The sequence below is a fragment of the Marmota monax genome, unplaced genomic scaffold, assembly GCF_021218885.2.
Source record: "Marmota monax isolate L192 unplaced genomic scaffold, Marmota_monax_Labrador192_F-V1.1 WCK01_AAM20220418_F8-fsc00120, whole genome shotgun sequence".
NCBI classification, from domain to species: domain Eukaryota; kingdom Metazoa; phylum Chordata; class Mammalia; order Rodentia; family Sciuridae; genus Marmota; species Marmota monax.
This window is the reverse complement of record NW_026694424.1, coordinates 579,626-593,094: the sequence shown is the minus strand read 5'-3', so window position 1 is coordinate 593,094 and position 13,469 is coordinate 579,626. Positions and strand designations below refer to the sequence as shown.

General features: G+C 33.4%; 1 pseudogene; it reads right to left on the bottom strand.

Annotated features, from left to right (window-relative positions):
- Nucleotides 1-12,299: 12,299 nt before the first annotated feature.
- Nucleotides 12,300-12,503, bottom strand: LOC124109632 (small nucleolar RNA U3; annotated as a pseudogene).
- Nucleotides 12,504-13,469: the final 966 nt, after the last annotated feature.

Below are 13,469 nucleotides of genomic sequence, written 5' to 3'. Positions count from 1 at the left end.
GCAATCTAGTGGTAGAGCCAGAGTAATTCAGCACAGTATGGAGGGTGTATTTGAAGGTGCTAGGAGCAGAAGTTGGCTCTTTCAGTAACCAAAGAGTGATTAATAGGTTGGAATCTAGGGCACAAATAGAACAGACAGAGAGGAAGGAGAACATGAAAGAGATCTTTAGCAAGATAATTCTGCAGGATTTGTTTGTTTTTGTAGAATTGTAGAGGCCACCAGGTTTTTGGATTTTGGTAACCATCAACACAGATGAAGAACAGAGGAGAAACACAGAGTGCTGGGTGGAGAGGAACATGATGAGTAGGCATGTGACTTTAGACATGTGTGAGATGTCTAAGATAGTATTCCTGATAGATACCACGTTTAAGGAAGAAGAGGTCAGAGGTGAAAGAAATTGATAATTACTACCGAAGACTGAATACTTCCCCCAAATAGTGTTAGAATGATTGGATAGAATTAAGATTAAGTTCAATAGAATTTGAACTGTTTGTCATCACCCAGTAGATAGACTCATGAAAAGATTAGGTAATTGTAGGCAAAATATGAAATATTTTTAGCACATTAAATTTTATGAGGAATTTGTTTGCTCCTACCCATTATCTAGTTAGAGCATTTAACAAAGCATAAATATTCAAGCATTTGTAGTAATGATTAATTAGAATTTAACATCAACTCGGAACTGGAGAAAAGATATAGGATGCATAAATTTTCATTTCTTGCAACATTGGAGTCTATACAATCCCATGTATGAATTGAGCAATTTACTAATATTCTTTACTAATATTATTGTAGTTAGGTGTCTGGTAAAATAAAAATAGAATGAATAGACAGAGCTGTGTTAAGAAGGGTGAACGTTTCTCAATCCGATGGATTTTTGTTTGTTTTGAAAGCCATCCATAGGGAGAAAAAAAAAAAAAGAAGAAGAAGAAGAAATCATGGAAGACAGGAAGAAACAGATCAAAGGGATTGATGCAAAACCAGGAAGGATGCTCATGACTTTATAGACATCAAAGAGTTAATCAAGGATAGACTTGAGCAGATAGGGATTGATTGATTGATTGATTAATTTTTTTTTCTGATTTTGATTTGGCATCTGTGCAAAGGAATACTGAAGCCTGGAGAGTCAGCTGGGAAGAGTTACAGACAAAGAAGGACAGACTGAGACGAAAGGCAACAGGAATGGTGAGGAAGCATGATTAAAAATGTCTCTGGAGAATAAATCTATAGAAAATGTCATCTGAGTCAGTATAGGGACTGTGGAAGATGGAGTTGCATACAATATCTTGAGTTTTTACCTTGAAATAAAATAATTTATCTGGAGTGCACATTTGCTTTATTTTCTTAAACTGTACAGTAGAAAAACAAAAAACCTACTTTTTCTTTTGAAACAGATGAATGTTGGGCGCTTTTAATTTTTGTTTCTCATTACCAAATAAATCAACTCAAATCATATTTTTATTCTCACTGGTTTTCATAATTAATCCTGAATTAAATATTATTCTCCCAAGCATAGAATTATTATTATTGATTTTATCATCCTTGAGTTTATTAACATCACTAGTGCATTTTTCTTTTGATCATAGGGATTAAAATGTATTAATATTTGTTTAATGCAGATATATTGAGTAGAGGCCAGGAGTTAAGGTTAGCAAGATCATAATTATTAAGAGTTTTAAAAAATCAGAACATCAATTTTTTTAAATAAAACACATTTATAAGTGAAAATTGGTCATATTACAGAGTTTTTTTTTTTTTTTTTTTTTTTACATTTTCTTAGTCCATTGTTGTCTTATACTGGGATTTTTTTCCCCTCCGTACATGATTTTGTCACAGCATGTACTGGTCATTTGTAAAATACTGGTTTGCTGAGTTACAAAGATCTTCCAAATATGGACACATTTCATGATTCAATATTGTCATATGCCATTCAGCTCTAGAAAACTCTGCTGTATACTTGTGCAAGAGTGTTAGGTAAATAATGGCTTGACTTTAACCGTGGAAAAACCCTGGAAGGATTTAAGAAGGGTTCGTAGACCACACTAAGAATTAATATGCTAGAAATACTTACTTCCTTTAAAAAAAATGAAACTGCTGGCAAAGTTGGTTCACATGTATTCTGTTTTCCATTTCCTAACAAAATGAAAAAAGGTGATGGTAGGTTTATAGAGACCTCTAAAAGATATCACTGACATTTGAGTATGTATGCTCATTCTTGTATTCAATTCCCCATAATCATGAGTGACAGATTACATCACACAGATTATATACTCATTAACTGATTATATAGAGATTATATACATTTCATCATGCAAACATTATGGGTATTATTTATGAATTACAATAGTAATAAGTGTGTAAGAAAATATTTTTCTTGAAGAATATAGGGAATCTGGAGAATTCAATATGTTATACGTAGAAAATAAATATGAAAGAATTAGGATAAATTGTTTGATTATGAGTCCTTTAAGTTTTTTAGTGCTTGGATCTATAACTATAATTCAGATATAATAGACCTGAATATGGTTAAAATGCATTTTAAACTCCTTTTTCTTGGAAACTTAACAAGAGCTGAATATTGAATAGGGCATGATAAGTTTCCATTGTTTAATATCCTATTTAATTCTTAGACAAGCATGAAGTATTTGCCAAGTGTCAGTTGGCATGTGATGTTAAATACCTTGATTGTTCCAGGAAGCTAGCTAATCATCAGCCTTTTGTCAATTAGCGTATATGCAAATATTGAATGAGTTTTAACAGCACACATGGATTTTCTTTTATAAATATATGTATAGGAAGTGGATTATTAAATGATTTTCCCTCTGAAAGAAGACAACAGATATGAAGTTTGTATGTGTGGTTTTTGGTTTATTATTCTGAAAACAAGAGACTAAATGTCCATTACTGAAGAAGTAAATTTATCAATCTGGGAACACTTTCTGTATATTCTTCAAATTCATTCTATTTAATGCAAATCTTTATTCCTTTTGCAATATTTTTTGGAAAACATTATATTTTGAGCTATATTTTGCAAAATAAGTTTTGAGTCACTTAATCCAGTCATTTCCAGACCTTTGCATTATGGAGTATTAAAATGAAATTTAATGCAAATGAAAAAGGGATTTGGTTTTATTGCCAATTCCTTATTTTGCCAAAAAGAAAATTAGGGGAAAAAATCAAGAAGCAAGCAAAACCTATTGCCTATCATCATCAACTATAATGTTTCAAATCTAAGAGGACAGTAGAGAATGCATGGGAACTTCAATACATCACCTTTATCTCTCTCACCTATATATGCTTCATTATAAGAATGTTATGAGCTGAACTCTCTTCTTTTGAAGTTCCTATTTTGAGATCCTATCGCCCACTGTGAGTCTCTTTGGAGATGTACCTCTAGGGAGCTTTCGAAGTTAAATGTGATCATACAGTGGGGCTCTAATCTGCTAGGATTACTGTCCTTATGAGAAAAGGAAAAGATACCAGAGATCTCTCTTGTCATGTGTGCACAGAAAGGGGGCTGGATGAAGATGCGTCCAGAAGACAGCCCCCTACCAGTCAGGAAGATAGGCCTTGCCAGAAAACCACGCTACAGCCACCTTGATCCTGAACTTCGAGCCTCTGGAATTGTGAGAAAATAAATTTCTGTTGTTTAAGCCACATGGTCTGTGGTACTCTATTATACAGCTTGAGTTATTGTCAACATTTCTAAATCACAGATCCAGTGCTCCTTGGAAATAATCTACGTAATGAAAAGGCCTTACATTAGGAAAAAAAAAAGTTAGGAAAAGGGGTTTCAGAACAGATAAATCTTTGACAAGTGGAAAGGGAATTCTGAGTTAACATTTTTTCTTTTACCCTCCTCCTCCCACCGCCTGCCCTACCTTTCTTTCATTGAATGGGGGTTTGGGCGGAGTAGGAGGGAGTAGAAATATGCACAGTTACTGTTCATAAATGCCCATTTTTATGTCTGGAATATTCTTGTCCTTTTGTGTGTTTGGCAAACTCCCATACACACTCAGGTACTCAGTGCCTACATTATCTTTTCTATCAACCCTTCTTTGAAGTCTCTTAAACAAGTTACCTTTTTTCTCAGAAAGTTGTTTATACCAACATAATAGCTATTATAGAAAAATGAACATACCAATTCATGATTTGCTTGTTATTCTTATGATGTTTTCTGATGATATTTGTTACCTGTGGTCTACTGATATTTACTGTGATTTTTTTTATGTATTTGAGTTATTTCTGACATATTATTTTGTGATTTCTGTTTACCTCTCTTTTCGACAGTTTTTTTTTTCTTTGCCTCTTTTCCCCCACTTAGTATTTTCTCCAAGTCTCTTTCCTGCCTTAGGATGACTAAGATTTTTTTAAATTTTATTTTAGCCCTCCATTGGCTTGAAGTTATGAACTCTGATTGTTTTACTGATTACTCTAGACATCATTACGCATACGTCACAAACTCTAAACTTATCTCTTTCCTGCTACTATTAAGAATGCTCTTGGGATGTTCCTTTTGTAAATATTAAGAGTGGAGGATTGTGTTAGTTCCATTGTGTACATTAACCCCAACAGCCATTCCTAAATATTACTATTTATTGCAGCTATTGTTTTACAGAAGATTCCCTTCATATTTCCACAGCCTTATAAATCATATCACTCATTTTTCTGTTTTGCATTTTAGACCTTTTTTCTTGCTATTATTTATTTATTTATTTATTTTTTGATCGGGGAGTACTGAGGATTAAACTTCGGGGCACTCATTTTTTTGATATATACATATTATCCTTTTTATTATTTTATTTAATTAGGTATATATGACAGCAGAATGAATTTTGATTCATTGTACACAATTGCAGCACAACTTTTCATTTCTCTGGTTGTACACCATATGTGCAATCATACCTGTACCTAGAGTAATGATGTCCATCTCATTCCACCATCTTTCCTGCACCTATGAACTCTTCCCACCCTCCCTCCCCTTTGCCTCTAATAAGTTCCTCCATTTTCTCCATGCCTTTTCTCTCCCCATTATGAATCAACATCCACTTATCAGAGAAAACATTTGGCCTTTGGTTTTTTGGAATTCGCTTATTTTGCTTAGCATGATATTTTCCAACTCCATCTATTTACTTGAAAATACCATAATTTTATTCTCTTTTAAAGCTGAGTAATATTCCATTGTGTTTATATACCACAGTTTTTTTTTTCTTCTTTTTAAAAATCCATTCATCTATTGAAGGACATCTAGGGTGCTTCCACAGTTTGGCTATGAGAATTGAGCTGCTGTGAACATTGACTTAAAATCAGCATACTATAATAACACAGTCACATCAATGTTCTGAGTCCCATTTTTTGTATTTTTTTTGAGAGACAGGGTCTCACTGAATTGCTTAACACCTCGCCATTGCTGAGACTGGCTTTGATGTTTTGTTTTGTTTTGTTTAATATTTATTTTTTAGTTTTCGGCGGACACAATATCTTCGTTTGTATGTTGTGATGAGGATCGAACCTGGGCCGCAAGCATGCCAGATGAGCGGCATCCCCTGAGACTGGCTTTTAACTCATGAACCTCCTGTCTCAGCCTCCTGAGCTGCTGGGATTACAGGCAAGTGACACTGCACCTGGCTCATCTTGCTATGCTTTCAATGCTTTTTTATTTTTTTAAGTTCTCTTTCACTGCTTTTTTAAAAAGTTAATTTTAAAGTTTTTTTTATCCTTATTCCTTAAAAGTAATTACAAGGAATACATGGCTCTATTTAGATAGCTGTTATTTTAAATTGTAGAGGTACTATTAAACCCTTTTACAGCTTTCATTTGTTTCAAGAAGACAATCATAAGCCCATCTTTTATTTTTCTTTCTATTTCATTACTTTGAAATTTTCTATGTACTTAGTTTTCTTCAGATCCATAGAGATGTGCTTAAAAATTTGTTTTCTCAGGTTTATCCTTCTTGTGACTCATTATGCTTTATGAATCTGGGGATTTCTGTCTTACAGCTATTCTGAAACATTCTCATCTATTAATCCCTTTTGAATATTTTATTTTCCCCATGCTCTCTCATCTCTCCTTTCTGTAACTCCAATTACATATTTATTAAAAATTTTCTTAACTTCAATTCTCCATTTTCCATATTTTTACCTTTTTTATGCATCACTATGAATAATTTATCTTGTTTGTGTCTCCCATGTTATTATTGTTTCTCTGGATATATTTTATCTTTTATTTAACCTAAGTAGTACATTTTGCATTCAAATCATTATATTGTTATTTTTAGAAAGACAATATTTTTTCCCCAAAAGTTTTATAGAATATTACACAAAAGAAGAAGAAATATTAGCAAAGTTTTAGATCCTGAGAATCTCTAAAATTCAACACATTTGTGCCTCGAACAATTTCAGAGTTTGGTGGTGGTTGTTATGCAGTGGCAGGCAAGGAGATGGCTGCACTGTGAACACTATAAACACAGGCAGGCCCTGGCCTAACACCACCAGACAGGGGGCAAGAGCCAAATTGTAAAACAATGGTGATTGCTATGTGGTGTCTAATACATGTTGTGTAATATATTTATTATATTCTCTGATGAACATTCAGAAACAACCAGAGAGAGTATCATTAATAGGGAGTTGATAGTTTCAGAGTTGCAGGCAGAGCAAAAATCAGTGGGTGATGTAATACTATTAATATGTGCTTATTTAAACCCAGACACCATGGTCTAGAGAAAAATAGGATGGAATGCAAAACAACTGTTAAGATTAGATTATATAATGACTCGGAATGATCACATTGATGCCAATAAAGTAACACACTTGTTCTAAATCTGACCAACAACTGTGAGCATGTAAAGATGTCATAAGCTTATTTATGATTTCATTGATAATGGAACTCAGGTTATATCTTCAATCTCCCACACAGACTTTCTCTTCCTCTCTACTCTCTCACCATACCATACCAAAGTGAAATAATCATCCTGCACATCTACTACTAGTCCAGAGACCTGACATACATGAAGATTGTAGTAAATAAAAACATACTGGGGTTTTGTGCTAAATAAATAGATTTTTTTTAGCTGCTCTCATTACAAAATAAGTTAAATATGTGAGATTATAGTCCTGTTAATTTGGCCCACTACTGTAATCATTTTAATATGTCCAATAACATCATTTTGTAAACCTTCAACATATACAATAAAGTTTATCCAAAAAACAAATAAAATAAGCAGTGAAATGGCTATTATTCATATATAAAATATTATAAAATTAATTTGACTTGTTATTTCAGCTGAGCCAGTTTTTCCCACATAAATTTGTCATGACATCATTGTATATATGCAGGATAGAGAATGAATCTATTGGTGGTTTCTAAAGGAATATTCCACATATTTTTTCATTAAGGTGGCCTTACAGACAAGAAAAATGCTATTGAGCAAAGCAGACTTGGATAAAATAAAGGTATTCATAGAAGAGGCATGTGTTGTGTAAGCAAAGGTTAAAAACATTTCTCTTATTTGAAATAAAGACTGGGCAGGGGCTGGGGTTGTGGCTTAGTGGTAGAGCACTTGCCTTGCATGCATGAGGCCCTGGGTTCGATCCTCAGTACCACATTAAAACATACCAAATAAATAAATATTAAAAAAAGACTGGGCAGAGATTCATGTGTATAAGCAAAAGAAGTTCTGATTTGCCTTTGCCCAAATCCATAGATAAATATTTCTAGTATTTATTTTTTAATGAAAGAAATTCAGTGGTATTTAGCAATTTAGCTTAAAAAATTGATTTATGAGTCATTTTTCTGCTATGTACTTCTAGCCAGTCTTCTTGTCAAATCAACTCTGAAATCATTCATTTATCAATAGTTAATCCCATGACAAACTCAGCTATCATCCATCTTCTGTTTTCCAAGTCTCTAGAATTACTCATGTTATGTTTTAATTACTTGTAATTATTCTACATGTAATGCAGTTTTTTAGACATCCTCAATAAGTAATAAAACTCGGGAATCAAATGTACAATTTCATAGGTAGCACAATGAGTATTAAAATTGAGAACCACGGGGCTGGTAGAGTGCTCGCTTAGCACGGGTGGGACCTGGGTTTGATTCTCAGCACCACATAAAAATAAAGGCATTGTGTGTGTCTATCTACAAAAAAAAAAAAAAAAAAAAAAAAAAAAAACTCTCTCTCTCAAAAAAAAAATTGAGTACCATATGTTTTCTGAAGAAAGAACATAAGATCTAGTAAAATCTTTGGGAAAATTTTAAATTCAATAACAGTAAAAAGGTTGAATAAAAGATGAGAGAGGGAATAATAACACATTGAAGAGTTTTACATTTTGAATCAAATTAGTGTAAAGTAATGCCAAGTTAGGTTTTATTTTGGTGCTAAGTTTGCATCTTGTATGTTTTTCTCACTCTCTCTTTTCCTCCTCCCTTTTCTTATTTTCCTTCCTTCTTTCCTCGCCCCTCATTCTCCTTCTTATAATGAGTTTTCTTCAATTTCCTAGGTGTTGGTGAACTTTAATAAGATAGCTTCCTTCTTCCTCCCAATATCCAGATTTTTTTAGTGGTGTTTGTTGATGTTGCTAGTCTTTTTTTTCCCCCGTTTGTTTTAATTTGTTAATCTTGAAGCATAGTGGACATCTCCAAAAGTAGACTGTTATGTCAAACTGCCTTGAAGTAGGGTGACAGCCTCTTGTATTTATTAGTGAGGGTTGATCAGGTCAGCCCTTTCCCATCTACCAAAGGCTTGTTCATCTGAGTGCTCACATTCACTTCTACACTTAGACTACTCTTAGTTTTCTCAATTGCCTATAAGCCTCCCTTTTGGTAAGCACAGAGGTTCTCATTTCTGTATTATTCTATTAATGTATTATGCATGCAAACTAATATTATACAATATAATATTATAAGTATAGAGATATTGTGGTGGGATACATAGATAAGGTCAATGTTCTCAGAGTTCTTTCTTTCTGATGGGAAATTCAGATAACTCAATATCACAAAATTTCTGAAGTACTGTGATTGGGCACAATACAGACATCTAACTCATCCTTGAATAAATTAATGGAAGAATAAGAAGTGATATATAAATTCATAAGACATAAGTGGTCAGGAGAAACTAAGAGAATGTTCCAAGAAGTTGGGGAGGCCCTTAAATAAAAGAGAATATCTCTTTTGAAGAATACATTTGTTAAGACTAGGAATAAAATACACAAGAGTTTAGACAAATACATTAGGAAAGGCTGAGTCTAAGGTTTATTTACTTTTTTTTTTTTTTGCCTTTTACAAAGAGTTTGTTATTTTAATTTATGTATGTGTGACCAGAATAATTGAAATGATTTAAAGAGGTAGGTAGATATAATCTTGCATCAATTGCAATCAATCAATGCCTGTGTCATTGAACTATAGAGACTGGATGAGTTGGCATACCTTATGGAGTTTGTGGCATAAGAAGAAAATAAGTTTTAAGAGAGAGTCCAAAGAGCATCAGCATTTAAAACAGGAAGAAGAGAAATATGAAAGAAAATCTGGGATGGAACAGTCAAAAGGGAAGGAGAAAGAAAGTATGAGGTTTCACAGAGGAGAAGAAAAGAATATTTTAAGAATAAGCGCTCAGGCTGGGATCGGTGGTGCATATCTATAACCTCTACAACTTTGGGGGTTGAGGCAGGAGGATTACAAGTTCAAAGCCAGCCTCAGCAACTTAGCAAGGCCCTAAGCAACTTAGTGAGACCCTGTATTGAAATTAAAAATTAAATAAAAGGACTGGGGATGTAGTTAAATGGTTAAATGCCCCTGAGTTCAATCTCCCTGGTATGTACCCCCTAAAAAGGGCCCGGATAATATCCCTATAATAAAATAAGGCCTAAAAGGATTCCATAAGAATAAATTAGTTTTTTAAATCTTCCTTTATTCTTTATAAAGAATAAAGCAGTTAGCGAGGTACAAGTACCTCTAGTTAGTGTCAACAGTGTAGGAAGTGTAAAACTCACACAGAAACTAGCACACCATTATTCACTCAATAGACACTTAAACTATTTCTTCTACCACCATGTATGATAGTTCCAATTCTTTCACATCCTCATTAACAAATGTGGTTTGACTCTTTAATTAAAGCATTCTGATTAAAGTTTATCAGTATCTCATGGTAGATTCAATTTACATTTCCCTAATGACCAATGATGTTGCCATCTTTATACACACACACTTGACATCCATACTGCTGCTTTAATGAACTATTTAGATATTTTGTTCATTTTATTTTGAGGTCATTCCTTTCTTAGTACTGAGTTTTGAGATTTCATTATACTTTTAGTATACGTTTTATTACATGTACATTTGGTAAATATTTTCTCCCCAACCTATAGACTATCTTTCTATTTCTTTAATGATACCTTTGAAATAATAGAAAATTTACTTTACATAAAAATCAAATGTATTTTTTAAATATATGGTACATGATGTTGGTATTTATCTAAAAAAAATCTATGCCAAATTTATTAGTGGTAATGTAAAATGGCAAAAATCACGTTGGAAAAACCAATTTGACAATGATTTAGAAATTTAAACATGAGATCCTGTCAATCCACTCATAAATATTTACCTAAGAAAAATGAAAATATATATCCACACAAATATTTGCTCACATATGTTCACAACAAATTTATTTGTAATAGCCCTAAGAAGGAAATAACCCAAATGTCCATCAAAAGCTAACAAACAAGTTGTAGCATCTTCACCTAATAGAGTATTACCCATCAACCTAAAGGGACAAATCATTAACAAAAGCACCAAGTGGATAAATATCAAAAGTTGTGGAGTGAAAGCAGCTAGAAAAAACAGTGAGTGTATCTGGCTGGGGTTGTGGCTTAGTGGTAGAGCACTTGCCTAGCATGTGAGAGGCACTGGCTTTGATTCTCAGCACTGCATGTGAATAAATGAGTAAAATAAAAGTCCATCAACAAATAAAAAAATATTTTTAAAAAGTGAGTGTATCTTGTATGGTTTCATTATGTGATATTATATAAAATGCAAACTAATTTAAAGTTACAGAAGATCAGAGGTGTTTTGGGGACAGATGATGAAGTCAGACAGGGATGGATTATAAAGAGGCACAAGGAAATTTGAGGGAATTATAAATATGCTTATTACCTTTACTATTGTAATGATTTCACCACTGTGTTGATAGGTCAAAAATTGTACACATGTGTTTCAATGTTTGTCACTTAAATCTCAAGAATGCTGTTAAATATTTTATCTGCATTCTAATTTGACAAGTATGCCAATTCAATTTACTAAAGAGAACATACTTCTTGTGATGTGATCAAATCATTCACTCAAAAACCACACATCACCAGTTTCATGATTTCCCTGGGTTCACTTGGACTAAGAGAACTTTAAGAAGTGATAAGGCAACTTCAGGAATGTGGTGACAAGATGTAAAACATCTATCATCACATTCTCACACTCTTGTGAATCATTGCCATTGACAAAGAGTGCTTCTCTCTGGGTTCCGAGGATGCTTCTAGGAAACACTCTTTACACACATCACACACCTTAATTTTATTTATTTATTTATTTTTTATGTGGTGCTGAGGATCAAACCCAATGCTCCACGCATGCTAGGCAAGTGCTCTACAACTGAGCCACAACCCCAGTCCTAGGAATCACTCTTAAATATACTTTCTTTTCTCCTTTTAAAATGTATTTTTCATGGATTTGGAAAATCATTTTTTTTCCTGTTTTCTCTTTTCATAAAATTTTCCCGAGAAAGATAAGATTCTTAAGAGAATTATGTATTGGAAACCCTGAAAAAATGCCTTCACATTGGCAACTTCTAAAACATGTTTAAATATTTCACAACTCTTTGGGGTCCTTGGGGTTTCTTAAATATGCTTATTATGAAGGAAATTTCATCTTAATTTTCTTCACTTTTAACAATTTTTTATAAACTTAGCACATCTAAAATCATTTTGAAAGGTTTTGTTGCTCCTTCAAACAAGTCTTTGAACTTGTTTTGCTGTCATTCCTTATGTGATAAGAAGAATGTGTGTTCTAGTTGGGCATGGTGGCACACACCTGTAATCCTAGTGACTTGGGAGTCTGAGGCATGATGATCACAAGTCTCAGAATAAAAACTAAAAGGGGCTGGGAATATAGTTCAGTGGTAAAACTTCACTGGGTTCAATCCCCAGTACTGCCGAAAGAATGTGTATCTGTAGCTGTTATATGAAACATTCTGTAAATGTCTGGTAGGCCCCGTGGGTCAACAGTATTATTATTATTTTACATTTTAAATAGAAACCACTCAGAAAGCATTTTCTCCCTGTAACTCTTGCAAAGGAAAGAGAAGAATGATCACCAATGTCAAATGGCAGTTGCAACCAAGAAATATCAAGAGATATTCATTCTTCATTCTCAGGAGAGAGTGCTCCCCGCCCCTCCTCATGGTTTCTGGTACTTCCAACTAGTTTTCTTTATTTGTTTGTTTTTTCTTTAGTGATACTGTTTGATTATTTTGTTATTATCATTTGCATATCTACTCTACCAGTACTTTTTATAATCTATTTATATCTTCATCACAGTAGTTTTACTCATTTCTAATTCTGGCCTCTTCTTACATATTTCTTGTAAGCCTGATATGATGGAGAAAAATTCTGTCAGTTTTAACTTGTCTGAAAAGACTATTTCTTTATTGTTTCTGAAACCCAACTTCGCTGGATATAGTGTTCATAGCTCTGAATATATTATTCCATTCTATCCTGGCCCTCAATTTTAGAGAAATCTGCTATTATTAAATTAACATTTCCTTCTATGTTATTTAATATTTTTCTCTTCCTAAGAATTATTTATCTTTTCATTTGGACAGCTTGCTTATTCTGTGTCTTGGACAGGACTGCATGAGTTGAGTCTAATTAGGGTTCTTTGAGCTCTATGGGATCTGGTTTCCCCAACTATCCTAGTATTTGAGAATTTTTCAGCTATTATTTTGTTAAATATACTTTCAATGCCTTTTTCCAACTCTTCTCCCTCCAGTACAGAAGTAATGAAAATATTTGTCCATTGAATGTTGTACCATAGCTCCCTTAGATTTTTCATTAATTTCATTCATTTTTTCTTCATTTCCTCTAACTGAATTGATTCAAAAGATCTATTTTCAGCCAGGATGGTGGTATATGACTGTTGAGAGCCACAGACAAGTCAAGATGGCGCCTGGCACTTTGCCAAGAGGAGTGGTTTGAGAAGTAACGCCAGCGAGCCATTAAGATGATAGAGATTCCTTAATGACTGACTGCTGTGTCTAGATTATGTCAATTAAGTTAAGCTGTATGTAATTATTAAGATGATGAGGATTCCTTAATGACCAATTGATGTATCTGGATGTTAATTGAAACAAGCTGTGTATAATCAGTTAAGTGTATATATACCTCTGTATTCCTACAATAAAGCGGCTCCCGCTGTATCAACTTTCA